The sequence below is a fragment of the Phacochoerus africanus genome, chromosome 5 (genome assembly GCF_016906955.1).
Source record: "Phacochoerus africanus isolate WHEZ1 chromosome 5, ROS_Pafr_v1, whole genome shotgun sequence".
In the NCBI taxonomy this organism is placed as follows: domain Eukaryota; kingdom Metazoa; phylum Chordata; class Mammalia; order Artiodactyla; family Suidae; genus Phacochoerus; species Phacochoerus africanus.
Genome location: NC_062548.1, coordinates 14,131,013 through 14,156,294, shown reverse-complemented (window position 1 = coordinate 14,156,294; position 25,282 = coordinate 14,131,013).

The window sequence follows — 25,282 nt, the reverse complement described above, 5'->3', positions numbered from 1 at the left end:
ACACAAATCTTTCCAGAAAATAAGAAAAATGGAAACATACCCTAGTTTATATGAGGCAAGCATCATCATGCTATCAAAAGAAAGGAAAATTCATGTTCAACAGCTTTCATGATACTGGAAGAAAAAAAAATCATGTAGAAGCACTTTTGCAAACATAAAATTTTTAAATTTTAGCAAACCAAATATAGCAATTATAAAAAGGATAGCATATCATGGGTTTATTCTAGGAATTCAAGTTTAGATGAATATTGGAAACTCAATGCAATGTTCTTCACATTAACAGAGTAAAGGGGGGTATAATATAATTATTTCAGTAAACATCGAAAAAGTGTCTAATAAAATTCGATAACTGATAAAATTTCACATATGCTATAAAAAGGAAAAAGTATTAACAAAGAAAAACCAGAAGTTGGAATGTCTCAACATATAAGATATAGAAGCATGATCAAAAAAAGCTGTAATGAATATAATACTGATGTTGAACTCTGAAAAATATTCTTCTGAGCTCAATAGTGAGACAAAGATGTGCATAAGCCACTTTTATTCAACACTATAGCCATTGCAATATGGCAAGAAAAAAGTCATTTTTTTAAGACATAAGTAAGGACTGAAAAAAGAATAAAAATGGCTTTATTTACAGATAAGATGGTTTTAAATCCAAAAATCTATTTAGATAAATAATTAAAATTAATAAGTGAATTTAAGAAGGCCACTAATTATAATGACAATATGTGAAAAAACAATTGTATTTCTTTGTACTAGCAACAAGCAACTAGAAAAAAAAAATATATTTTTTTTGTCTTTTTAGGGCTGCACTCACAGCATATGGAGGTTCCCAGGTTAGGGGTTGAATTGGCACTGTAACTCCTGGCCTATGCCACAGCCACAGCAATGCAGGATCCAAGCTGCATTTGCAACCTATACCACAGCTCACAGCAATGTCAGATCCTTAACCCATTGAGTGAGGCCAGGGATCAAACCTGCAACCTCATGGTTACTAGTCAGGTTTGTTAACCACTGAGCCATGACGGGAACTCCAGAAAATAATTTTTTAAATTTAATTTTATTGGCATATAGTTGATTTACAATGTTGTATTAGTTTTATGTGTACAGAAAAATGAACCAGTTCTACATATAAATATATCCATTCTTTTTTCCCATACAAGTTATTACAAACTATTGTGTTTTTCTGTGCTGTACAACAGGTTCTCCTTAATTACCTATTTTATACAGTAGTGAAAATAAAATTTTTAAAAATACTAATTACAATAAAAATATAAAATGTCTCTATAAAATCTGACAAGTAGAAGTTTATTATTGCTATGTTAGAAAACTGCTAGTATCACTGAAAGTAACTAAAGGAAATTTTAATAAATTGAGGAGTATACCATGATAGTCTATAATAACAGTAAAGTCCACAATTCCCCTAAAATCTACCTAGGTTTCAACAGAAACCCTCTCAAAAACTCAACAGACTTATTATTTTGAATTTAAAAAGCTTTGTGTAAAGTCATTTGAAAATGCAAAGGGCCAATACCTGAAGAACAAATTGTAAAGATTTGTACTTCTAGGAAACTAAGACCTATATAAAGCCCCTATAGTTAATACAATGTGGTCTTTGTTCAAGGCAATATAGACAAAGGAAAAGAGAGTAGAAAAAGGCCTCGACATAGTGGTCATCTGCTATATGAAAAAGGAAAAGAACGTGGAGAAAAGAAAGTCTTTCCATGATCTGGGGCTGGGTCAATTATTCATATGGAAAAAAATAGTAATCTTGACACCACTTTATGCCGTATCAAAAAACTTCCAAATGGAATTTTAATTAAATGATAAAGGTAAACAAAATCATTTTAGAAGAAAACAGGAGAATCCTTTATAGTAGGGATAGGCAAAGATTTTTTTAAAAGCCAAAACAATCTACTAACTGGGAAAATGATACAAAGAACTGTATAAAATTTAGAACTTCTTTTCATCAAAAGATGTCATTGATTGAATAAAAACAGGAGCAACAGAGTGAGAGTTCCCATAACTGACAAAGAACTCATATCTAGAATATATAAAGAGTTCCTGCAAATCAACAATAACAAAATTAAAACCCCACAAAAATGGGCAGAAAACTCGAATAGGCACTTTACAATCAAGTGCATGCACATGGTCAATAAACATATAAAATGTGCTCATCAGAAAAATGCAAATGGAAGCAAGTGTTAAGCCAGCATATATCCATCAGAAAGAATAAAATACATAAAAAAACCCCAAACCCAACAAACCAACCCCAAGTATTGATAATGTGGAAAGAAAAGGAATTTGAACTCTCCTGCATTGCTACTGAAAGTGTTAATAGTTAACTCCTTTGGGAAAATCTGACCAAAAAAAATCTGTTAAAGCTAATACGGTTCCTGTATGACCAGGCAATCCCAGTTCTAAGTACATACTCAATTGAAATGTGGACTCTGCCTCCAAAGACAAAAATGTCTATAATAGCATTTTTAAAAATTGCCTAAATCTTCATCAGGAGAAGAATGGACAAATCCTTCATGATATATTGATACAATAAAATATTCTGAACAATGAAAATGAGCTATTGCCGCATCAAGGAAATCAATTAATTTCACACACCTAATATTGAATGGAGGAAGCCAGATGAAAAAGAGTAGATGGGAGTTTTTTCTTAAAAAGACATGTTAAAATTTCTTTATAGTTACATGGGGTGTGTTTTCTTTCTAAATGTTCATCATTTAAGTGAATAAGTTATGTACCTATATGTCAATAAAACATATATTAAACAAACAAACAAAAATGAAGTCTGTTTTTCACCCATCCCAGATGTCAACTGAATTTTTGAGAACAAAAAAGGAAGCAGGGAACTAAGGATAAAGTTACCGTCTTTATTGAGAATTATTGAGTGTCAGCATCTGTATTTAGTCTATTCCCTGCCATTTTGTCATTTAATCAAGATAGCTGTTATCACTCCCATTCTCGGTATAAACTGAGATTCAGAGAAATTAAATAACATGATTAGAATATTTGCATGGTAAGAAGCCAACTCAGAATGAACTCAGGCCTTAACACCAGTGGAGGATATTGTGGATGTTTCAGGATCTGTAGCTATTTTGATGGAGGAAGAAAAGGAAAAAGAGATTTTTAGGTATGAGATGGGGGGCAGCATTCATGGATTCAAAATGGCAAATGTGGATGCTGATGTATTCAATTTAATGGAATATTTCCATTAAAAAAAGAACATGTAAACTTGATACAGTATATCTTTCAAAGTTTTTTTTTTTAAACTTTGCTACCTTATCAAAATGTCTCAAACCCATTTGCAAAACAGTGTGGGTAAGCCATGTTACTGTGCACACGAATTTCTCTGACATCCCTGGCTGGATGTCAGTTTTATGTATTTATTTGTTTGTTTATTGTTTGTCTTTTTAGAGCTGCACCTGTGGCATAGGGAAGTTCCCAGGCTAGGGGTCTAATCGGAGCTGTAGTTGCCAGTAACAGCCACAGCCATAGCCACACCAGAGCCATCTATGACCTACACCTTGGCTCACAGCAACGCCAGATCCTTAACCCACTGAACGAGGCCAGGGATCGAACCTGCATCCTCATGGATACTAGTTGGGTTCCTTACCACTGAGCCACAATGGGAACTCCTGGTCTCAGGTTTAGAAACAAGTGGAGAAGATGATAAAACCTATTTTTAAAAAGGCCCTTTCACAATTTGGACCAGTTCACTGGCAGTTTTCAAAATAGTGCTTGGAAAGTATTTCTGTCAGCTGGTAGTGGGTATTAAGATTTTAAAATCAATCTCTGGTTATTTCATCCTTTCTATTTTTTTGTGAAGAAAAGTTATTGATCAAAATTTTTAGCCTCATTTAATATACAGGAGTAGCCTTTAAATTTCTTTTACAAGCCACAGCAGGAATGGATGCTTCCTTGCAGCTTAGCACAGCACAGATCAATCTCTCTCCTAGTAAATCTATTATTGCACATCAAACTACAGCCATGTCAGTCGTTTCTTTTTCTTGCAACAAATTTTCCAGGATGCCAGAAATGTAGGTTTTTGTTTATATACTGAAGTTGTGGGAAAATGAAAAATAAATTATTTTTCAGTATGTAATTCTTAATCTCAGCCACATCAAACATAAATCCCTTCCCATTTTGTCTTATCCCTACAAAATGAGATATTCCAGCAAGTCAAAATTTTGACTTGTTCATCTGTAACTTCTGGTTCCTAAGTCCTAATTTTAGACTCTGCAGATCACCATCAAAACCAGGGTGTCCAAACATCTTGGTTTCTTGGGGCATCTTAGCTTAATGCCCTTTTCCTGGAATAATTATTAATGGCACCCTCTTTAGCTTTTGAATATGTCCCCTTCTGCTGATAAATTATATCAGTGCTTAATGAGAATACTTTTTCTTCTTTTAAAAAATAAAGAAGCCCTGAGACTAATCGTATTGGTGGAATTCAATGGAAAACCCACAGACCACACTGAGTACACTTCATCAGACCCTTATGTGCTTAAAGAATTGGATCAAATTTAATTTTTCACTTTGGATTGGGTTGTTATTTGGATGCTTATTTGATTAACTCTCCTTCTGCACAAAGTTCGAAGCAGGCAGAGACCACATCTATTTTTGAACACAATTTCTAGACCTAGCACAGTGCTGATAAGTGGGAGATAGTCCGTATTTAACTGTTGAATTAATAAATCTAGAATAACTTTTTGTTACGTTTTAAATTTTTCAAGAATGCTGAACACATTTCATTTGATTCTCCATCTACATTTTAAGTCCATTAATGGCCATAGGATCAGTTCTCTTTACCAAATGTTGAAAGTGTGTCCTGTAGTGTTTAATGACTTACCTATTTTGGAGCCTGAGCTGTTAGTCTATTTAAGGACTTATAGTCTTCTCTATATGAGTTCGTATGTGTCTGTAGTTAAAAGAAGCTTCAACTCTAAGAACAATTATTATTTACTTAGCAAGAGGTTTGAAGATGGGCAGATCCAGAGCACTGTAAGTTACTCTCTGGGCATCTTTGTGATTTTTGGTCTCCTTCTTGATGATTGCAAAGTGCTGCCTTAGCTCTATACACAACACTTCACACCAGCTTTCCAAACCCAAAGGAAGAGGATGAGTGATACAGGAAACAAACAAAGATACAAAACTGAGTTGAATTGTGTCCTAGCCAAAAAAAAAAAAAAAAAAAGTTGAAATCTTAATTTCCAATAACTCAGAATGTGATCTTACTTGGAGACAGGGTCGTTACACAAGTGATCACATTCAAATGAGTTTATTAGGGTGGACCCTAATCCAACATGACTGGTTTCTGTATACAAGGGGGAATTTGGACACAGAGACAGATATTCACAGAGGGGAGATAACTTGAAGAGACACAAGGAGAAGACATTCATCTGTCTGGGCTTAAAAGTGACACAGGTCCCTTCCATATGCATTGGTCAGTATTTCACATGATACCACTTAACTCCAAGGCAGCAGGGAAGAGTCATCCCTCTGTGTACACAGAGGAAGGGAGAACCAGATAGAAGAGCACTCGAAAACCCTACTGCAGATACTAACGCTACATTTACACCATCATGTATTTAAGCTCAATTCTCTTCAACAGTTAGAAAGGCTTTGGGCTGCCTGTAGCAGAAAACCTGGCTAGAGGTGGATTAAGTTGTAAAGGTATTTAATTTTTTTCAGAGAACAAGAAGGTGCATGGTTCCGGGGTGGCTGCAGCTGCTCCAGCATGCCATCAAGGAATGTGAGCCTTTCCATCTTTTGCTGTACCACTCTCAGCATGATCACTTTCTATGTTCCAGGTAATTCTTTATGATCTGAGGATGAAGACTAGGAGCGCCAAGCGTCAGGGCCCCACTCCCTGTGCTCAATGTAGGGGGAAGGGACAGGGAGAAAGGCAAAGGGTCTCCTTTGATTACAAGGAGGATCATTTTTCCTGGGATCCTCCCCAATCACACCTCTCTTATGGTTCATTGGCCAGTACATATCTCAAGGTCACTCCCAGCACTAAGGACTCTTGGGAATCGTGTACCTGGCAAAAAAGAATAGGCTAGTCTTTCCTGGCCTAAATCAACCCTAATTTGCCCCAGGGAGGTGACATGCCACCCCATTTAAAGTTGGAGTTTTGGCAAAAAGAAAGAAGAGTGGATACCTACAGGAAGACACTGGTCAGAGCTTTCCAAGGATTTCTTTTGTCCAGAGCACCTGGAAGCAGGAAAGTGTTCATCACGTAGCACCTGTGGATGGGTGGGTGCCCCAGAGTCTGACCCCCACAATGAGTCAAGGCCTATAACTGACCCCATAGAGCCATTGGTAGAATTAACCCCTGGTCATTCACATCAAATTCATCTGCCATCTCCCTTCTGCACAGCTAGTGGGCACAGTCCACCTCTCTGTAGTACACCTGGGGTGTGGGTGGGAGCCCCATCGGACTGGCCAGACACACAGTCAACAGTCAGAGAAGTTCGGGAACAGAGGCAGGACTCAGTTTGCAGCAGTGCATAGAGTAATTTGCTAGAGGAGCTTCCCCCTGCCCCCATGCTCTCTCAATAATAACAGCAGTAAGATGCATGCCAACAAAGTCCTGCAAGATACTCTTATCTGTTAATCTAGCTCCAGTTGAAACTTGCATCACATCACATCCTGAGTGTCTGCAGAGGGCTGCCAAAGCATTGTCTGTGCGATGTGAATCCCTGGCCCTCGTACCGAAACCTCTGGGCAGACGCCTCTTCTGGTCTCAATGTGATAGCGGCATTTGAGTCACACACACATATTTTGTTTTGCCCTTATGCAGAGCCGCTTCGGCAGGATGACTGCTCTGAACTCATGAAAAACAATGGCAAAACAGAGGTTATTTTTTTTTCCCCCTCATCAAATCTGCAACATCTGGAATTCTAGCTATCTATAAGGATATTACATATTTAGTCTTAATGCAACATGGGGACTGATTAAAGCCAAACCATAGAACATAATTAGAGGAAGCTTTAATTGAAAAGACTTTTTATCTGTGGCTTATGTAATATTAGTGTGTGTTTTGCATTTAACATTTTTCTTAACCAGTTTTATGTACTTCAATTTAATGTGGCATAACCAATACTCTTGACACTTTTCTCTGTAACTTGTACACACAATTGAATTCAATCGCCCATATCATTGTATTGGGAGTTGTCCCAGATTGAGCCCAGTGAAGCCTTTTGGGGCCACATGAGGGGTACAAGTTGGGAGATGTGATCAGATGAGTGTTTCCAAAAGATCAAGGACTCCTTTATTTTTTATTATTTTAATTTATTTTTATTGAAGTATAGCTGCTGTATAATATTACATAAATCATAGGTGTACAATAGAGTGATTTGCAATTTTTAAAGATTATGCTCCATTTATAGTTATTATCAAACATTGGCTATATACCCTGTGCTGTAGAATATATCCTTGTAGCTTGTTTTATACCTAATAGTTTGACCTGTTAATCCCTTACCTCTCTCTTGCTCCTCCCACCTCCCTCTCCCCACTGGTAACTACTAGTTTGTTCTCTGTATCTGTGAGTCTGCTTCCTTTTTTTCTTTTTCTTTTTTTTTTTTTTTTGTCTTTTTGCCATTTCGTGGGCCGCTCCCGCAGCATGTGGAGGTTCCCAGGCTAGGGGCTGAATCGGAGCTATAGCTGCCGGCCTACGCCAGAGCCACAGCAACGCAGGATCTGAGCTGCGTCTGCAACCTACACCACAGCTCACGGCAACGCCGGATCCTTAACCCACTGAGCAAGGGCAGGGATCAAACCCGCAACCTCATGGTTCCTAGTCGGATTCGTTAACCACTGTGCCATGACGGGAACTCCTTTTTTTCTTATATTCTTATACTAGCTTGTTGTATTTTTAAGAGTCCACATATAAGTGATAGCATACAGTATTTGTCTTTCTCTATCTGACTCATTTCATTTAGCATAACGCCCTCCAACTCTATTCATGTTGCTGCAAATGGCAAAATTTCATTCTTTTTATGGCTGAGTAATATTCCATTGAATATATATTGTCAACTAAAAAACTACACAACCTGAAAGTTGAGAGTTGTTTTATTTGGGGTGAAAGTAGGACTTAAGCCCGGGAGACAGCATCTCAGGGAGCCCTGAGAAACCGCTCTGAGGCAGTGAGGGAGGAGCTAGGGGGGTGTGTGTGTGTATATATATACATGTATATATATGTATATATATATGTATATGTGTGTATATATATGTATATATATATGTGTGTGTATATATATGTATATGTGTATATATATATATATATATATGGGTTTTTGAAACAAAGGACAGGTAGCAGGAACAAAAGAAGCCTGGGCTCACTGAAATCCTTCCTTTGATATGGATCTCCGCTGTGGGGGCCAGTATCCTGAGTTTTCACAGCCTGCAGGACTCACCAGCTTTCACCCTTGGAGGTGACTGGATTTACAGGGGATTGTGACCTTCTTTATCCTTGACTACAGACTGGACTGAAATACCACCCAAAGGGGAAAAGGGCGAACATCAGGATATGATGAAGGTGAGGGGGAGGTGCATGCAGCACACACACATCTTACAAAGGTTTGTTGCGGGTCTCCTGAGAGTCACTACCAGTCACAAGGAGCAGACATCACCACGAAGGATTCTAGTGTTTTTCTAGATATGAGGAGATGCAAGAACTGGGCAGATAAAAATCTTCCCCTAAAAATACTTGACTATCCGAAGGCCTGTTCTTCTAGTTTTCCTGGCGCACAGAGCGCCTCACTCCTGGTCTCCACGCTGAGCTCCACTCGGGGGGGTGCTGCAGGTTTGTAGCTGTGGTGGCTCATGTTTTACTAAATGTAGAAGCTGATGGCAAGAGTCAAACTTCAGTTCACAATATATACTCCACAAAAATAGCACTGGACTTCTGTGTAGGGAGTAGAATGGAAGGAGGCAGGAGAGAGACAGGTGCCTAAAGGGCACCAACAGGGAATAGGTGGGGGTGCTGACTAGCAAGAGGCTGGGTAGACGGATAGAGATGGGGGGGAACAGGTGTAGTATGACATTCATTGTCAAGTCCAGGTGGAAGGAAAGGGCCTTTTCCTTACCAGGTTCTTTCAACTCTTCTTTATATTTGGAAGTTAAATGAATACATAAAAAGAATGGATCAGTAAACAAAAAGCATAGACCAATTAGAAGGGCATTGCAGTAACCCATACAAGAAGTTGAAGGTTTAGCTTATGTTTAAAAAAAAAAAAATGGTTGCAATTTGAACCAAGAGGTAGCAAGCCCGGCAAGAGATAAATGGTTTGAAGTGAATTAATTTTTGTAATGTATCTGCAAATCCTTTCTGGCCATGCAGACAGGACCTGGGCTTCTTGCTTATAATGCTCTGATCCTTGATTATTGACTCTGGTCTGATTTTAGTCTCAATCTACATCTTTGCTTGCTTTTCTTTTTATTTTTTTCAGGAGGACAGGATATGACATTGCTTCTTCCCCAAGGTATGCAGGGAATAAATGAAAATCTTAAAAAAATAGCTGCTTTTTCCTTTAGGCCAATTGTTTTTGCATTGAAAAAAAGTTGTTGGGCTTCTTTGAAAAGGCAAGGAAAGCTTTGAATCTCCCAGATAAATGCGTCTATGTCCATATAAGGAAATTTGCATTCCCTGGGGGCCGATGTGCATTCACTGGGACTAAGGTTAGAACTCTGGCCTTTGTCCCCGGGAACATGGAGTGGCTTCTCTGATGGCAGGCATTGGCCTGATCCCTCCCAGCCTGAGCATCAGTGTAGGCTATTGCCTGATACAGAATGTTCTACGAGCAACAGGAAAATAAGTAGAGCAAGGCAAGTGCAGGGGCTTCTGTCATTTCATCTCAGGGAAATGGCACCATCCTGCTGCAAGCCTGAAGGTGGCCCAATTAGCATACGGTAATTAGAATCGCTGCAATAATGCTACCTCCTCATTTTCTTTTGTGGGCACCGTGGAGGTAAGGATGCTACCGAGTGGGCCATGAGAGGCAGCAGATAAAGCTGTGCGTTTGCGCTGCTTACCCGGCTGATGCATGGAGTGGGAAGCCCTCAGCTTCTCTGAGGACAGAGAGAGAGAACGGAGACTGGATGGAAGGAAAGGCAAGAAGGAAATCAAGGCAGGAGAGAACTGTTCCCACATGCGGGGGCGGGGGCGGGGGTGGTTGGCTCTGCTACCTCATCTGTCCTCTAAATAGAACAACCACCTCCCCTAATCCTCTTTCCTTGGTGAAGGAGTGAGTCTCCAAGAGCAGAGAGCCCCTGGGTCAAGTAGTGCGTGGAAGGGATCCCATAGGTGGGAGGGAGTGTGTCGATGGGGCCTTGCGTGTCCCCATTCTGGAAAGGCCTCCTTCCTTTGGTCATCTCACTTTACCCAGAGCAGGAGCAAGTGTCCCCTAGAAGTAGACCCAGAGTCACAGTGAACTGCACTGAGACCGGGTGGCTGGGTGCATATGTGTGTGTGTGTGTGGCTGTGGATGCTCAGAAGTGTGATTTCGGATGCAGGAGCATCCCAGAGGCAATGAGCGCACAAACCTGTGGGTCATACATTCGACCTTGCTCGCCTGAATCTGAACAGTGTGACCGAGATTGGGGTTGGCACCTGGTCTTCTTGGGTTAGGGTTTGGAAGAGCTGGTACCCAGGTGAAGCTCCTGCGAGGCTCACCTGGCTGCCACTTCTTCCATGCCCTTCTTGCCAGCCTCTTTAACCACCAACCTCTCTGGCTGGCAGCAAATCTTGATCCAGGCTTCATCTTCTCATCTTGGCCTTCAGAGCTTATAGATTTTGTCGTCCACCCACCCCCTGTCCCACGGCCCCCATGGCTTAGCAGCTTTGGTAAATTGTGGTCCCAACAGCTTGTAACAGATTTTTACAGGAATAGTGCTTTGCACATGTGTTTTAAAAGAAGAATTAATGCCACAGCCTCCATACACGAGGCCTTGTGTGTGTACCTCTGCTAAAACAAAACCAAGAAATAAAGCCCAGGGTATCTCCTGTGGGTTCATGCTACATACACTCCAGTTTCTGTAGCAGGACACTTGGGACCCGCATGATAAGCGCACGAAGCCTGCGTTTCCCAGCTTCCCCCCCCCCTCACTCCAGCTGCCAGGAGTCCTCGCTGCTCCTCGCGTTCCTCCTGTTGCATCGTTCCTCGTCACGTGTCCTGCTTGAATGGCCCTTCTTTTTCCCCCCAGCTGCTAAAATTCTACTTTTTCTAAAGCCTTACTCACCTCAGCCAACACCTCTCCAAAAAGTGATTCTTCCCTTCATCCCAAGCGTCAGTGGTGACTTCTTCCTCTCGGACTTTTATCGGTTCCAGTCTTCTAATGCCTCCTTTATCCGTCTGTCCGTCCACCCATCCATTCATCCATCCAAGCACCCACTCATCTCCCCATGTCTCCCTCTCTCTATCTGTGCAGTCTTTCAGGAAATAAATGCCATGTGTTAAGGTGGATGCTGGGGATGAGCAGGTAACCAGACACGGCTCCTGCTTCTACGTAGAGTTTATAGTCTAGAGGGAAGATAAAAGCGAGAACAAAAGTAATTAGGTCATCACATTTAAAATGGAAGATGCAGAGGCAATGAATCTGTGCCTTTGACCCCAAAGAGAGCTAAGTCTGAAACTAGAGACACACATAGATAGTGATCTCTAAGACAAGATTCTTAGGGCCGTCAGATAAAATATGGATAAAATGTCATGGAATCGCAGAAGAGGGAATGATTATTTCTGCTTGGAGATCCAAGAACGACACATGAAAGAGAAAATCCATGAGCTTGATTTATGGGAAGGGGAGCAGCTTGACGCGAAGGATCCAGCCGTTCCATTCAGAAGGAACACAAGAGCCAATGTGTTTGGGGAACAAGCCAGAGGTTTGTTGTGGCTGGAGGTGGGGTGGAGTGTGTGGGTAAAAAAATGCCTTTGTCTCAGGTCCACCATCAGCCACCAGCCGGCATCTCTCCTTCCGTCCACGCCGCACTTTGGCCTGACCCCTGCCTGTGCTGCCTGCCTCGGCCAGCCCTGCCACGGGAGCAGCCCTATCATGGGGTCAGCCCTGCCATGAGTGGGAGGCTCTCTCTGGCCCCGGGCACATTCCTCTGTGTGGGCTGACCTTCTGGAGGCTGCCTGGGTCCTTTCTGCACGCAGGAGGCACCGAGCCCTGGTTCCCTCATTGCTGTCACCCCATGTAATCATCGCCATGTGCCCACTATGGAGCTACACCATTGGGAGCAATGGAAAGAGCTTGTCATGGGCATGGAGCGTCTGTTGGATGCTTTTCTCCGCTACATTCCTCCCATTTTTTTTTGGGGGGGGGACAAAAATAGTGTTCTTGCGGAAGATCAAGAAGCCAGCTGGATTCTAGACAGTGTGCCTTGGAAACTTGAGTCAGCTGTTGAGGTCCTGCAGTTTGGAGGGTCTGTCACCCAATGGGCTGCTCTCAGCTTCCCAAATGGTCTATTTTAGGCAGAAGGGGGAGCAGAAAGCTTTTAGCTACGAGTCGATGAGGGAAGATTTTCAGCACAAATGATTCACTCTAAGGAATGTGCAGTTATTTAAAGGGCTCGAGACTCCGACATTCTTTCGCAGTAATTCAGGCCTACTCAGGAATAGGGAAGCATAAGAGAGACTTATTTCCGGCTAGGGTTGATGGAAACGATGCGTGGCTAGTTCTTAATGCAGTGAAAGAACAGGCGAGAGAAGCATCAAATGCATTATCCCGCAGCGAGGCTGGCTGTTTTTGTTTTTGTTTTTCAGACTATCTGGCCTTAAATTCATCCTGAGAAGAAATCTCATTTTCCACCATTGTCCCTCTCTCGCTCTTAAAGGCAAAGAATGCTGCCTTGAAATGACCAAAGGCACAGGGCTGAGCGTGTACGTACAGTATCTCATTTAGTCGTCGTAACAAGCCTAGGACGTAGGGGCGAATGCTATTCCATCAATAGCCGTCGGTCCAAGAGGTCACATTTCTTGCAAAGATCTGAACCAAGCTTGGCTGTTATGTCCAACTTAGTTCTCTTCCGTGGCGCATACAGAACCAAGGCTGCTTTCTCAAAAAGTTGAAGACGGACGTCAGGGCCCTGCCTGGTTTCCTCTTGCAGCTTGTTTTGGTCTTTCCCCCTGGTGTCAAATTATTTAAATCTAGCTAAGTCGGTCCCTTTCTTCTGGATGTGTTCCAGAAGGTTCCCGTTCTTAGGTGGGCATGATATTTGAAGCGTGTTCAGAGGAACGGGGCTTCAGAATGGAATGAATGTTTTCCTTTAGTCTGGATATCCTTCTCCTAGGAATGCAGCCACACCAAGCCGTTGAGAAGTTGGTCACTAACTTAGCAGGGTCTCGACAGCAGCACCAACCCAGAAAGGGAGGAAATGGTTTCCAGGAAATAAGCCAGAGCGTGGTGGGCAGACTGCTGTCTGCCTGCATCTGCTAGCTACTTTTCTCCTGAGTCTCTAGTCCACCGAGTCCTGATTTTCCTGGGGGACATTTATGGGCTGTGGATTGGGGAAGAAAGCTCAGTGGCTCTCCTCTTTACCAAACTCTGAACCTGAGCAAATTTATGCTTCAGTTATTTCCTTTGTGTTACATTTGGCAAATCTGGGGTAACAATGGCAGTTAATGTGTATGAAGCCTGGACAAAGTGCCTGTGGCAGTGTTGACAAATCATGGACATTATTATTATTCATTCTCTTTCTCTCTCTCTCTTTTTTTTTTTTTTTTCATTTTAGGGTTGCTCCTGTAGCACATGGAAGTTCTAAGGCTAGGGGTCAAAACAGAGCTGCAGCTGCCAGGCTTTGCCACAGCCATGGCAACACTGGATCTGAGCTGCATCTGTGACCTACACCGAAGCTTGTGGCAACGCCGGATCCTTAACCCATTGAGCGAGGTCAGAGATCGAATCTGCATCCCGTGGACACTAGTTGAGTTCTTAACCTGTTCAGCCACAGTGGAAACTGCTTAGTTCCCGTCTTGGTTTCGAATAGGGGAGAGATATGTGACCTTTGATGGAAGGGCCAAGATGGCAAATGGGGTGGCCCTTGGTGACTTACTTACTGAGAGGAGCAAAACCCAGCCCTCTCTGCAGGGTCCTTGAAGCCATATGCATGCAAGCGCAGTGCGCCGAGGGCAGCTGGGCACAATGTTTTGCCCGGAGGGAGTGTGGATAATAACTTGAGTTTTAGCCAGGAGTGCGGAGCACATAAGGTAATGCAGGAGAGGCGTCTGCAAATGAGGGAAGGGAGGCAAAAGTGGTTTGTAAACTGTAAAGTGCGGGCCACGTGTTTATTGTTATTTTCACATGGTTCATTCTGTCTCTGGAATGCACAAACCTATTAGATCAACAGTTAAGACTTTCTTGTAGAAGGCTACCATATGCTGGCCAGGCTGCTGGAAGCCAGAGAAGCATTTTTCTCAGAAAGAAGTGGCTGAAAGCCCATGGTCTTTATTGATTGACATTCACAAGCCGTAACTTCTTATCTCTTATGCTCCTGATGTCATGGTGTCCGTTTGTGTAATACATCAGTCTGGTCAGAATGGATGCCAAGCCCCACGTAACTAGAGAGGGAGTGTTGATTTGTGTTGAAAAGTCAGTTGGGAACCCACGTTCCTAGGCTCCGTTGGCTCCATCCTCCCTGTCCCTGTCCCTATGGAAAAGAGAGGCCAGCATGGCTTCTCTGTAGGGTCCCAAGAATGAATCATTTATGCCGTCAAAGTTCTCTGCCATCCTTGGATACTACATAAATGCGAAGTATAATCATTATGAATTATAAGTGAAGCAGACGGAGGTTTTAAATTAAATAGCACCATTGTGTTATTTTTCATCAGGATTCAGAGCAGCCGACCTTCCCAGCAGAAGTAACTTAGATAATTTGATTCTCTCACTTAACCAGGACTGATCACTGCAGGGATAGAAATTAATTTCTTGAAAAACAGCTGCGGGTTTTCCTCCCCACCAGCTTCTCTCTCGGCTTTGCAGATGCAGCCATAATGAAACTAGGCTGGAGGTTCCACTGGGGGACTTGCTATTTCAAAGGAGACCCGAAAAGTGGTTCTCCTGCTTTGGGTTTACCTGGAAAATGACGGGAACACCTGAGTGCCTTCTGGACCACGACCGTCATGGTCACGTCTGCCCAAAGCAGCTTAAACGTTTAATGGGACTAGTTATGCACAAACCAAATGATTTGGAGCTTTAGTAAAAGAAGGCTCAATCTAGCCGATGATTTGCCTGAATTCACCCCTTCCAAACCATCCTGGTATGGGATAGAGTTGGCACTGCCAAGATCCATTATGGGCCCCCCTCCCCCCGCCAGCAAAATTGACAGGAAGGTGATGCGTGAGTTGAGCTAAGCCTTTACAATGCTGTTGACAGATTCTGCAGAATGTAGCAGAATGACAGTTTGGTGTCACAGACTTGGTCTTAGGCTGACAGCCTGGATGAGGAGCAGGAGATACGAGCTAGGACAGGGAGAAGGCTGGGCGGGCCTGAGGAAGATGGACACTAATGTTCGCTGAATGCATAGCCCATGCCAGTGACATCCCACTGTTGGCTCATCCTTGGCTTCTGCCACTCAAAGCTGTGCGGCCTCAGGGGAGTCACTTCACGCCTCTGAGCCTGAGGGTTTGGTTTTGTTTTTTTGTCTATCAGATAAAGGTATTGGACTAGGTGAACTTGAAGACCCCCTCTCCCTCTGGCATCGCCTGATGCCATCTGCAGGTCCTAGATGCAAGAAGGAAGAGGGATCTAAATTTCCCCAAAGAATGTGTGCTGGGGGACACCAGCCAGCCTCAGGGTAGGGTCCTGCCATATTCACAAACCTCCTTGCCTGTTCCCCTAACGGTCCTCCACCTTGCTGCTTGACATTAGCTCTCCAAGTAATCAGCTACAACTCAGATATTCTCAAACGAGGCAGGTCTGAAAAGCAGCCTGGAAAATAGCACTTGTGGGTAGGTGCATGGGGAATTTTCCCCAGACTACAAAATTTAGGTCTATCTTTGCTGCTGACATTGGGGAAGTATGTGAGGCAGACAGCACATAAAGAAGATGGTTGTGTGTACTATAGGCTTAGGGGACAGTCACATCAAAACAACTCATTATGGTTAATAAACTCCTGTTCCTGGAGTTCCTGTCATGGCTCAGTGGTTAACGAATCTGACCAGGAACCATGAGGTTGCGGGTTTGATCCCTGGCCTTGCTCAGTGGGTTAAGGATCCAGCATTGCCATGAGCTGTGGTGTGGGTTGCAGACACGGCTTGGATCCCGAGTTGCTGTAGCTGTGGTGTAGGCCAGCAGTTACAGCTCCGATTTGACCCCTAGCCTGGAAACCTCCACATGCCACAGGAGCGGCCCTAGAAATGGCAAAAAAAAAAAAAAGAGAAACAACTCCTATTCCTTCATTGTGCCTCCAGCCACCCTGATCCAATACTGAACATGGTTCTAATGTGGCTTCTTTCTTATATTCAAGGTGGCCTTGAAATTTGTGTTCCCCGGAGCTGATTCTGCTTGAACATAATGCTTCAGTATGGTTTGCTGGCAGAGGGAAGGACAGAGTGTGGGAAAGGGATGACTAGCTTTTCCACCAACATTTGTGTTTCCACTTCCATAGTGTGGGGTTATTGCTGGGAGGGGACTTCCCAGAAACAGCCTCATGGCCCTCCTGGGTGTCTGCGTGTGGCCATGTGCTGAGGCCAGATCACGGACAGAACGGGAATAAGGTTGACTGATACCACTTATGAAGCAAGTGTACCTTCTCCATTGCTCTCTCTCCTTTAGTCTGAGCTGGATCAGGTTGATGAGAAATGCTTAGGGGTTGGCAGAACCATCAGGTAGAAGGAATTTGGGTCCCTGAATCACTGTGTGGAGGAGAGCCCCTGGCCAACCGGGAACATCCGCCAAAAATAAACTTCTGTTTGACCAAACCATGAAAATCAAATTGTTGTTGCTGCAACAACCAGCCATACCCTAATCTATCCAGTGTGATTTGCTCCAGTTCAATTAATACCTTAGGAAGGTGGGAGATTATGCTTTTCCCCTGCCTTGTTAACTTAAAAAGGGACATGTAGAAGCAACACTAAGTAGTTACGTTGTGAGCCTCACAGCCACAGAAGAGAAAATCATGGACTTGGAGAATAGACTCGTGGTTGCCAAAGGGGAGGGGAAGGGAATGGGATGGATTGAGAAGTTGGGTTAATAGATGGAGACTACTGCCTTTGGAATGGATGAGCAATGAGATCCTGCTGTGTAGCACTGAGAACTATGTCTAATCCCTTCGGATGGAGCATGATAATGTGAGTTACATGTATGTGCAACTGGGTCACCATGCTGTACAGTAGAAAAAAATATATAATGTATTAGGGAAATAAAAAAAGGAACATGTTATGAATGACCTCCAAATAATTTTAGCTTTTCTTCCAGTTTCATTTTGCTATATCCATCTATGGAGAAAACAGCTTTTGCAGCTTGTTTTGGTCCCTCTTTGGAGAAATAGCTCATTGAATAAGAATGTAAACTTCATGGGAAGAGGGACCATGACTTTCTGGTGTATGACCATATTCCCACCTCATGGGTATTCAATAAATATTTTGTGGAATGAATAAGATATAAAAGTTCCAGCTGTATTTGACATACACACCTCACAATGCAGTGTCAATGTCTCTTTATAATAACCTTTGTCTCTGAACTCCTTTCTCAGGCAGACTGCTCTGCTCAGAGGGGTGGTTGGGTATGGTGGCTAAGAGCTTGGCCTATGACATCCACCTGTCTGGGTTTACCTGTGGGTCCACCTCCCTGGCTCTACCACCAGATGTGTGACTTGGGGCAAGTGGATGGTCGCTTTGTGCCTCCTTTTTGCCTCTAAGATGGGAACAATCACAGTGCCTGTCTTGTTGGGTTGGAGTGAGGCTGAAATGCTTAATATATGCAAGGCTCTTAGAATCGTGCCTTGTAAATGACACACCTTGATCAGGGCGGTCCTTTCCTACGTTATGTCTTTGCTTATGCCCTTCTTTGATGGTTCACTTTGTATGTCAGTAGGGCTGGGTCAGGAGATGGCCAGCTCTGTGGTTAGAACTTATTTCTGGCTGTGTCTATGGGGGTGTTTCCAGAAGAAATTTGTATTTGCGTCGGATGGCCCAACCCAATGCCATGAGCCATGCAATGCATTAAGGGTCTGAGTAGAACAGAAAGGTGGAGGAAGGAAGAATTTGTTCTCTGCCTGGCGGCCAGAACTGGAGCACCAAGTGTCTGTTGCTCTGAGCCTTCCAGGATCTCAGACCTTCAGACTCAGATTGGAATCTCTGCCCTTGGCTCTGGCTCTTAGGGGCTTTCCCGGGTTTCCAGCTAGCAAATAGCTGGTCATGGGACTTCTCAGCTTGCATCATCACAGGAGCCAATTCCTTGTAATACACCTCACCTTACATAGATTTCTTGCTAGTTCTATTTCTCTGGAGAAGCCTAACTAATTCACCTTAGGACACTCAACCAGAATCCCTTCCTTCCTCCCCTTCATTCAAGAATCTGATTAGATTCTACTTTCTCCATAAAAACTTTCCTTGTCAGCTACTCTAGAAAAGGACTGTCCATCTCCTGAATCCATTATTGTATTCATCACCTCTCTAGGATCCGTGACCCTGGTTAGCTACTCATGGTACCCATAGTATTCTGTACTGTGACTCCTTTTCACTCTCATGACAAACCCTGACCCCCTAGTGCTTGTCCATCTTTGAAGTGACCGCAGTGCCTAGCCGGAGTAGGGCAAGAAGCCTTTAGTTTACATCTTTATGGAATGAGTTTCTTGGCTTAGGAAGCCCCCAAACAAGCCCCAACTCAGGGGATCACATGCACATGATTTACTGGGGATGTGCTCCCAGGGAAATCAGTAAGGAAATAGGAGAATCAGAGCAGGGAAGGGGAAGAAACTACGCAAGGGTGCAATTTCAGACAAAATCCCAGCCTGATTCCTCAGGGGAGCTCTGCAGTGTGGAATACACCTCTGAGTTTGAACTGACTTGAGGCACAGAGCTGGGCTTTCATCCTCCCACACTTTCCGTCCTTGGCTGAGAGCATCCTGAAGCGGGAGCCGGTGTAAGGTCCTAGACAGAGCCACTCTCTGTCCAGGTGGGCATCTCTAGTAGCCTTCTTACGTCCTCTGTTGAGAGCTGCAAGTGCTGGGTATTTGACACAGAGGAATCCAGAAGCCAGGGTGGAGGCATGAAGAAAGTGAAAGGGATCCAAGGGAATGTGGCTGGAGCATTGACAGTGTCATCTCTGATTTGTAGGGAAATATTTTTTAAAATTTGTGATATAATTTACTATTGAGCATCAAGGATTTTGTTCAGTTGCATAGGTTTGATGAAAGGCAAAGTGCTAATTTAGCTGGCCAGCCTTCCCTGGTGCCTTCACTCCTCCACCACCACACATTCAGCGCACTGGATAGGTACATGGATGAGCACACTGAATTATTCTGGCTCCATGTGAACCCAGGCTTGGGCTTGTCGAAAGTTCTGTTTAGGACAGGGGCTTTTTGAGCTTCTCTGATTCTTCTTTGCTTGCATACAGTTCTGATGTGGCAAGTCATTCCATTTAAGTTTGGTAGAGCATGGAAAAATTGACAGGGGCTGGAAGATGAGTCTAGAAGTGGAGGCAGGGAGCAGATTAAGGTGGGGACTCAGAACCCAAATTTTAAGCCTGGAGGGGATGTCATTCACAGGGAGACTGTGACTTCTAGCCTCATGGGACGATCACAGGTTGTCCTTGTCTTCTGCCTGAGTGTTGTCTATCCCTCCCAGGCATGGATATCTCAGGGAGAGGGGAGTTTCTTGCTGCTCCTCTGATTCTTACATGCATTCTTCCTGGCAGAGCACTGTGGACGCTTGCAGCTGGACAAACCCTTTCTAACACACTCTCTGCTGTGCCTTCTGGCACTGCTGCACGTCTTCCTTCGAAGATACATTGAAGGCCAGCTTTACTAAAATGGTGGCCCATCTAATGGAGAGAGATATCCCGCCTGGAGCTGAGTGATGGATCTGGGCTACACAGAGGGAAGATGAGTGATGCAGGTTGGAGAGCGTGGGGAACCATGACAGGTCAGCAAAGTACAGGCAAGAGGGGCCAGAGTGACTGGACAGTACAGAGCAGAGCATGCTGAGATTGAGGAGAAAATAAAGTCAACCAGAAGGACACAAGAGCACAATGAGAAACAAAACCATTCAGTTTAAGGGGATACTTTTTCAAAGTCCATTCCCCTGTTTCTCTACTTTAGAACCCACTCTTCCCCCCCTGACCCCACCAACTCTAGTCTGCAAAGAGATGTCCAAAAAAGACTGCAAAATTTTGATACTCTTCCTATTGAGAAGTGGGGTCAAGGTCCCTTCATGTTGAGTCTGGACGGGCTGATATAACCAAGACGCTGCTTCAGCCAAGGGAATGAAGTGCAAGGGATGGCACACACCTTCTGAGGCTAGCTCACAAAAGGCCAGTTTCTCTGGCAATGAGGGTTCTCTGGGGAAAGACATATGTCACCTAAATCTGACTACCCTGAGACCCTCATGCTGGAAAGGCCATGTGCAGGTGTTTCGGTGATCCCAGGTGGCCGTTAGCATTAACTGTTAGCCATGTGCATGCGCCGTCTCGAATGTCCAGCCCCATCAAGCCTTCGTATGACTGTGGCCCCAGCCAGCATCTGAGGACAACCATGTGAGAGATCCCAAGCAAGAACTTTCTAGTTGAGCCTTCTCCCAATTCCCCCAATTCCTGATCCATGAAACGGTGAGAGATGGTTGTTTCAAGACTGTAAATTTTGGGGTGACTTGTTAATCAGCCATGGCAATCAGAACAGGAATCATGACAGCAAGTGCTGCAGGTGATGGAGAGCCCCTGGGTGAAACAGATGTCCTGTGAGGTGTCCCACAGGACAGGAGGTCTCCCTATGACAGGACATTCTGTGTCATGCCCTCTTCATGCCTAGTCAGCGTGTGAGCACCAGCCTTCTCCCATCAGCATGGATTTGGCAGTTGTGATTCATATTTTTCTCATGTTGGCATCTGCACTTATTTGAGGTCAAGTTTAAAGGGTTTGACTGACATCTTGTTTCTTTCTACTACAAAATAAGCTAATTTCTTTAGTCTCACCCACTATTTCTCTGAGAAAAGTTATTGATTGTCACAATTCTCTAGACTGGACAATCGATACACACCAGTTTAAAGGAAAGGAAGTGACAAATGGGAATACCATTGAGTAATGCTCTACTTGATGGTATGCTGTGATAATCTAGCTTTTAGAAAACTGCGCTTTTCTAAGAAACCAAATGCAAAAGCACTAGGGGATTTGGTGTCAAGACGAATAGTAATGTGTTTGTGGATTGACATTTGAAGCTTCTAATTATCAGAATCATCGGTAAACCCAAGACCTGCTTGTCAGAGAAGACCCAGGTTCTGTTCTGTGGCATCTTAGCCAAGACACTTAACCTCTCTGAGTTTGATTTTCCCTGATGCGTGAGATGGTAAGCCAAAAATAAAATAAAGAAAAAACACACTGGAATTCTGGAATGCTTATGATGGAAGACATATGTGAAGTTATCATTTGATTCAGTTACGATTAGAACTGATGGCATGTAATAGAAAAGTCTGACATTAGAGTGGTTTGAGAAAACTAGAATACTCTTTCTCTCTAAAGCTAAGGTAGTCCAGATACTGTAGTCCAGGGCTGGAATGGTGGCTTCTCCAAGTTATCAGGCTCCAGACTCTGTCTGCCATCTCTGGTGTGTGACCCTTTTCCTCGTGTTCTGATAAGGCAGCCAGAGCTCCAGATATCATATCTGCATTCCAGGTAACCTAATGAGAACATAGGTTCTTAGGAAAGAAGGAAAGAAGAGCTATTGGAAGGTAACCAGTAACCTCTCCTATCATGAAGAAACAAGAGAGCCAAACAAATCCAATATGATTAGTGAGTTACATCAATTAAGTCTGAAAAACATTAAATGTCTGGGACTCAGAGAGGGGATAGAAAAGTTATATGGTATCTTTTTTATTCTTTTTAGGTCCACACCCGTAGCATCTGGAAGTTCCTGGGCTAGTGGTTGAATCGGAGCTGCAGCTGCCTGCCTATGCCACAGCCACATCAATGCCAGATCCAAGCCGCATCTGCAACTTAACACCTCAGCTTGCAGCAATGCCAGAACCTTAACCCACTGGGCAAGGCCACGGATTGAACCTACATCCTCAGAGACAACATTTGATCCTTCACCTGCTGAGCCACAACAGGAGCTCCATTATATGGTTATCTTAATTGAACCCTGAAAATTTAGGTATCCTGGAAATAACCTTTCCTTTTATTTTACTTTATTATTATTATTATTTTTTCTTTTTAGGGCCGCACTTATGGCATATGGAGGTTCCCAGGCTAGGGGTCAAATTGGAGCTACAGCTGCCGGCCTATACCACAGCCACAGCAATGCAGGATCCAAGCTGCGTCTTCAGCCTACACCACAGCTCATGGCAATACCGGATCCTTAACCCACTGAGTGAGGCCAGGGATTGAACCCTAATCCTCATGGATCCTAGTCGGGTTCGTTAACCACTGAGCCATGAAGGGAACTCCAAGCTTTCCTTTTTTTAAAAAAAAAAAAAAGTTCAATTTAGCTAAAGTAAAAAAGAGACTATTTAAAAAATAGCAATTGAATGAATTCAGAATGCTGGCTACCAATGAAGCTCATTTTCAAAAGTAATTTAAGACTGAGAAAATTCAACTATTTCTCTTCAGATGGTTTTGTGCAGATTGATACAACTCAGATTCCTAAACTGAATTTCCATGTTGACCTTTATGAGAATTAAGTGTCAGCTCTCTCTTTGTTGGTTAATAATGATCACTGTCATGATTCTAGAATAATCCACCTGGTATTGTATCTTTGTGTGTGTGCATGGGGTAGAGGTGGGGTTGCTGAGAATGACTCAGAACCACCATAGAATTTTTTGCAAATGAGAGTTCCTGTCACGGCACAGTGGAAACGAATCTGATTAGGAACCATGGAGTTGGGGGTTCCATCCGTGGCCTCCCTCAGTGGGTTAAGGAGCTGGCATTGCTGTGAGCGGTGGTGTAGGTCACAGACATGGCTCAGATCCTTCATTGCTGTGGCTGTGGTGTAGGCGGGCAGCTGTAGCTCCAATTGTACCCCTAGCCTGGGAACCTCCATATGCTGTGGGTGCGGGTCTAAAAAGCAAGAAAAAAAAAAAGAAAAAAAGATTGCATTGGAAAAATAACTATTAAAAAGATAATAATATAAGATCACACAAAAGTAAAAAAAAAAAAAATGTCTTTGCACTGGTGTCCATCCCTGTGATGACCTCCTAAATTAGAGGGTATTGGCAATAATGAGGGTAGAGGGCATGCATAGTTTTAAAAAGTTTGCTAGAAGAGTCTCATGGATTCCTTTCAGTCCCTGCCCACCACATAAGATCTGCTGAGGTGGCACAAAGTAGTCATCAGATGTAGCATCAAAAGCACATTAAGAGTTAGGAGGTCCCTGGTGGTGCAGCAGATGAAGGATCCAGTGGTGATGTTGCTGTTTCTTGGGTCACTACTATGGTGCAGGTTCGATCCCTGGCCTTGGAGCTTCCAAATGCCACTGGTGACATGGCCAAAAAAAAAAAAAAAGAAAAGAAAAGAAAAGAAAGAGCTTAATGGTTTTCACAACACTGAGGTGCCATCACAGTTGCCGCCTAAGGGTGTCGCTAAGGAGAGGAGAGACTTGGGCTCTGTGACTCCAGCACCCTGCAGAGCAAAGCAGATGGTTCCATCTAGACAATATTATTACTGTTGCCAAAAACAGGGCATGTGGTGATGGAAGGTCTGTGGCTCCTGAGAACAATATCAACCTACCAACAACAAATTGTATTAAGCCCCTATTAAGCCTGATACAGAGGAAAATAAAAAGAAAATCCAGGCATAGCATCTGCCTTCAGGCTGAAGGTCCTACCCAGAGGTAAACAGGTGAGCAGTTAATAGAGCAGCGGTAGGTTTGGCCCTGCAGAGTGCAAGATTAATTTCTAAATCTATTCTCCGTATATCAAATATACCAGGGGCCCTAAGAAAGATGCTGACACCACAGCTTCTGGGCAAAGCACTTGGTCACACTGTTTCTTGATCCCTTCCTACTTACTGTGGGGTGGGGGAGAGGAACACACATTATTTGTTGGCAAAATTCTGCTTCCTCTTCTGTGCTCCTCTTTGCACTCACAGTGGAGTGTGTGGGGGGTGACACTCACAGCTGGCTTTTGTTAAGCCCAGGTGACCAGATGTCCCTGTACTTTTTTCCTGCATGGAAACTCTGGAGGCGGGAGGGGCGGGGGCGGGGGGGCGGGGGCGGAGGAATCTCTGATCCTCGGATTTGGAGAAATGGCTGAGTGTGTCAAATCTTCCCCTACGCCCAGGGCTTATTAGAACATGCTGTGAACTTGTTCTCTCCTGCAAGGAGGAACAAAATATTCACAATGGAGAAATTCCCAGAGGCGATGATGTCGACCCCAGATCTACAACTATGAGCATCTTCCAAGGCTCCTCTCCCTGCAAGGGACCTTGGCTCGACACTCAGAAACTAGAAACATGTGAAGAGCTTGGCTCTGGAGTCACATGACCTGCTTCTAACTCCTGGCTCTGCCCCATAATTAAGAGCAATTGTGTCACTTAAACATTCCATGCCTGAGTTTTATCACCTGTCAAGTTGGAGTAGCATTAATACCTGCCTCATAGATTTGTGGGGATGCATATTTCTTAGACCAGTATCTGGTGCTCAATAAAAGTTAGCTCTTGGAGTTCCTGTAATGGCTCAGTGGGTTAAGAACCTGGCACTGTCTCTGTGAAGATGTGGGTTTGATCCCTGGCCTCGCTCCCTGAGCTAAAGATCTTGTGTTGCTGCAAGCTGCATCGTTAAGTCACAGATGCTGCTGGGATCTAGTGCTGCTGTGGCTGTGGCCTGTGGCTGCAGTTCCAATTTAACCCCTGGCCTGTGAACTTCCATATGCCTCAGGTACAGCTGAAAAAAAAAAAGGAAAGAAAATAAAAGTTAGCTCTTAACATTATTTGCTTTCTAATAGGGTGTTTGCATAACGCTATGAACACAGAGCAGGAGATTTGGGTTGGGAATAGAATTGGTAGGCAGGCAGGTGCATGTTGAGTTTATGTATTTTTTTTTTAAGTTTTTTTGTGGTTTACCTAGAAGGCCAATCAGCAGTAGGCAAAGCATAAGAGTAAAGCATTGTGAAATCAGCCA